We start from the raw sequence: 4,592 nt of genomic DNA, 5'->3' as shown, positions 1-4,592 counted from the left end.
GCTGAAATAGCTCAGTTGGGAGAGCGTCAGACTGAAAATCTAAAAGTCCCTGGTTCAATCCCGGGTTTTAGCAATTTTGCTTCCTTATGCGTCCCTTGCCTTGGTTCTGATTTTCCGGTTGCACAATTTACTTTGAAATTATTTACCAAGCACCAGTGGATTGAATTTGAGAAACAACACAGAGTCATTTACAGCACAGAAGGTGGTCGTTTGGCCTATAACGTCCATGCTGGCTCTCCCCGGAGCAATCTAGTCAGTTCCACTCACCAGCTCGATCCCTTTCCTCCTGCAAGTTTCTTTCCTTCAAGTATCCATCCAATTTCCTTTTCAAATCATTGATTGTCTTTGCTTCCACCACACTCGTGGGCCAAGTCATTACCACCCACTACAAAAGAAAGTTCCACCTCATCAAGGATGGGAAATACTTACATCTTCGATACTTGCTTATTCTCTATTTCTATGAGAATAGACTGGCAGTCAACATGAAAGGAAACCCAAAAATCTTCGAGCAGCATGTAAATGATAAGTGGGTAGTAAGAGGTTGAGTCGGGCCTATTAGGGACAAAAAGGATAATATAAGCTTAGAGGTGCAGGGCAATGTTAATCTACTTAATGAGTACTTTGTATCAGTGATCACTAAGGAAGTGGAATTTGACAAAATATCAGTCGAAGTGAAGAGAGTAGAGTCAATGGAGAGGGTACAAATTGAGAGAGGGAGGTACTAAAAAGGCTGGCTGTGCTTAGGGTAGATAAATCACCTGGTCTGGATGGCTGGCATCACAGGTTGCGAAAGGAAATGCGGATGCAGATAATGGAAGAGTTTGCCATAATCTTCCAATCTTCCCTGGATACGGGGGAGGTGCCAGGAGTAAACAGTGGCAAATGCGACGCCCTTATTCAAGAAAGGGTGTAAGGACAGTCCGGCTAACTACAGGCTAGTTAGATTAACAGCAGCGGTGGGTAAGGTTTTAGAAAGAATAATCAGGGTAAAAAATCAACAGTCACTTGGAGAGGTTTGAGTTAATTAAGTAGAGTGAGCATGGATTTATAAATGGGAGTTCATGCTTGACTAATCGAACTGCATTTTTTGATGAGCTAACAGAGCAGCTTGCTAAAGGGAATGCAGTGGATGTTGTTTATATGGTTTTTAAGGAAGCGTTTGACAAGGTACCACATAAAAGTGGGGTTTACAAAATTGAGGTTCGTGGTATAGGAGGGTCAGTGTCCAATTGGATAGAAAATTGGTTTAAGGACAGAAAACAGGGAGTCTTATTAAATGATTCTTAGTCAGACTGGAGGATAGTCGACAGTGATGTTCCCCAAGGGTCAGTGCTAGAACCACTGCTTTTTTTGCTAAAGATAAATGACTTGGATCTTGGAATATTGAGTAAAATCTCAAAATATCCCGATGACAACAAACTTGGAGGAGTGGCAAACAGTGAGCATGATATGAACTGCCTGCAACAGGACAATGATAGGCTAGCAGAATGGGCAGACAGGTGGCAGATGGAATTTAATAGTGACAAGTGTGAGGTGATGTATTTTGGCATAAGGAATAGGGACAGGCAATATTTACTTAATGGCACTGTTCTAAAGTGTGTGTTGGAATAGAGGGACTTGGGGTTCATGTGCATCAATCTTTGAAGGTGGCAAGACATATTGCGAGAGTGGTTAGCAAAGCATATGGGATCTTGGGCTTGAAAAAAAGAGGCATTGAGTACAAAGCAGGGAAGTTATGCTGAACCATTATAAAGCTCTGGTTAGGCCCCAGTTGGAGTGTTGCTTCCAGTTTTGCTTACCACACTTAAGAAAGAATGTGAGGGTCCTTGAGAGGATGCAGAGGAAATTCACCAGAATGGATCCAGGGATGGAGGATTTTAGTTACAAGGTTAGGTTGGAAAAGCTAGGGTTGTTCTACCTGCATCAAAGGAGAGTGAGGGGAGAATTGATAGATGTGTTTTCGGCTATGACAGTTTTAAATAAGTTGGCAAGGAAACATTGTTCCCGTTAACTATTGGTACAAGGACTAGGGGACACAGATTGAAGGTTTTGGACAGGAGGTACAGGGGGAATGTGCGCAAGAACTTTCTTACACTGATTGGTGATGATCTGTAACTCGCTGCCCACGAGGGCGATGGAAATGGAGACAATAGAGGATTACAAAAGGAATTTGAAGGGGCACCTGAAGGAAATAATTTTACAGGGCTATGGGGATCGAGCAGACAAGTAATAACTCGTCTCCACTTCTAGTATTTCTAAATCCCACACATTCACTATAATGTGAACAATTCTTTCCTGTTGTGTCTCTCTCAGATTTGTAAACTTCACTGTATTGGAGTGAAGTGACATCTACTGGCAAGAAACAAGAACTGCCGTGATGAGATCAGCCATGATTGTATTGAATGACAGAGCAGGCTCGAGTGGCTGACTTGCCGACTCCGGCTCCTCGTTCTTATGTTCATAGAATCATACAGCACAGAAGGAGGCCATTCGGCCCCATTGTGCCTCTGCTGACTCTCTGACAAAAAGATGCAATTAGTCCAACTCCCTGCCTATTTCCCCATAATCCTGGAGAATTTCACTTTGAAATATTTGTCCAATTCCTTTATGAAAGTTACAATTGAATCTGTTTCCACCACCCTGTCAGACAATTCATTCCAAATCCGAATCAGTTACTGGGTAAAAAGATCTCTCCTCACCTCTCCTTGACATTTTTGGCCAATTATTTTAAATCTGTGTCCTCTGGTTACTGACCCCCAGGACAGTGGAAACAGTTTCTCCCTCTCTACCCTATGAAAATCCTTCATGATTCTGAACACCTCTATTAAATCTTCCCTTAACCTTCTCTACTCTGAGGAGAACAATCCCAGCTTCACCAGCCTGTCCAGAGAACTGACACCCCTCATCTCTGGTATCATTCTAGTAAATCTCCTCTGAACTGTCTCAGAAGCTTTGATGTCCTTTCTAAAGCCTGGTGCCCAGAACTGGACACATTACTCGAGCTGAGATCGAGCCAGTGACGCCCACATCCCACGAACGAATCAAAAAACGCTCCCGAACCAGTCCCCAATTCTTAAGCATTTATCGACGCTCCCTGCCCAGTCCCCAAATCTTATTCATTTAGAAACGCTCCCTGCCCAGTCTCCAACTCTAATTCAATTATAGACACTCCCTGCCCAGTCCCCAATTCTTATCCATTTACAGACGCTTCCTGACCAGTACCCAAATCTTATTCATTTAGAGACGCTCCCTGCCCAGTCCCCCAATTCTTTTCCATTTGCAGACGCTCCCTGCCCAGTCCCCAATTCTTATCCATTTACAGACGCTCCCTGACCAGTACCCAAATTTTATTCATTTGGAGACGCTCCCTGCCCAGTCCCCAATTCTTATCCATTTATGGACGCCGTTTCGGGAAGCCTCACCGGGAAAAGCTTCACCACCGCCATCCGCAGGGATACAGATGGGATTGTTCCATCTTATTGTGGCCCTGAGGCCCTGCTCCAGCTGTGTGAGCCCGCAAAGTCTTCTCGCACTTTGTGAATATCCCGCTCCAACTCCGAACCCGCAGCTCTTGCTGCTGACAAAGCTCTCTACCGCGCCTGCGCGCCCCGCTACTGTCACAGATAGGGCGGATTCTAGGCCGCTGAGCATTCTGGGTATCACACCTGTCATTTATGCTATTCTTTCAGCTGAAAGGTTTTATTACGTACATTTCATGTCCTGGAATCGTCGTGAGTGTTTTATTTTGCACCTGTCAGTGCCTGGGAGGATAGAGTCAGCTTCACTTTGTAGCCATGAGTTTCTGGTGTGAGAAAGTGGTGTTTAACTCAGTATATTTCAGTTTTTGGTCCGTGACTGTGGGTATTATTCAGTACTTGTTTGTTTCTGCTATTGCTCTGTGAGTTTCACCACATATCTTTCAACAACTTGTATGTGAGCATCAGCTTTTGTCTATATCTATCAGTTTCTGAGAAGTGAGAAAGGGTTTGATTCTATCCCTATCAGTTTCTGTTACATGCATGTGTCTTCAATCTGCACCTCCTCTGAGTGTGTCTTCGTCTCTGCACTTGTAGGTGAATATGTGTTTTGCTTTGTATCTCTCAGTCTTTGAAGTGTGAGCCTGGGTTTGTACCTGATTTCCTTTGCACCTTGCAGTTGGGATATGAAAGAAAGATTTTTACACGTTACCTGCCAACTGCTGCAACGTGACTGTGGGTTTCACACTGTATCTGTCAATTTCTTGTCTGGTAATGCGAAGTTTACAGTGTACCTGTCAGTTTCTTGTATGTGAGTGTTGATTTCACTCTGAAAAGAATCATAGATCATAGAATAGTTACAGAACAAAAGGAAGCCATTCAGCTCATTGTGCTTGTGCTGCTTCTATGCACGAGCAACTCAGCTCATGCCACAGACTCATGTATTCCATGAAAACATGCAATTTTTCCACTTCAGATAATTATCTTATACCATTTTGAAAGCCATGGTTGAATCAGCCTCCATCACACTCTCAAGCAGTGCATATCAGATCTTAACCACTCGCTGTGCAAAAGAAGTTTTTCCTCATGTTGCCTTTGGTTCTTTTGCCATTCACC

At 43.7% G+C, this 4,592-nt stretch overlaps 1 non-coding gene across 1 annotated transcript; it reads left to right on the top strand.

The window, feature by feature from the left end:
- Positions 1 to 73, top strand: trnaf-gaa (transfer RNA phenylalanine (anticodon GAA)). Its single transcript has one exon. It is a non-coding gene; the product is annotated as a tRNA-Phe (tRNA).
- The last annotated feature ends 4,519 nt before the right edge of the window (positions 74 to 4,592 follow it).

This window comes from Heterodontus francisci, unplaced genomic scaffold, assembly GCF_036365525.1.
Source record: "Heterodontus francisci isolate sHetFra1 unplaced genomic scaffold, sHetFra1.hap1 HAP1_SCAFFOLD_51_2, whole genome shotgun sequence".
In the NCBI taxonomy this organism is placed as follows: Eukaryota; Metazoa; Chordata; class Chondrichthyes; order Heterodontiformes; family Heterodontidae; genus Heterodontus; species Heterodontus francisci.
The sequence above is the reverse complement of the archived record's forward strand: the minus strand, read 5'-3'. Positions and strand labels throughout refer to the sequence as shown.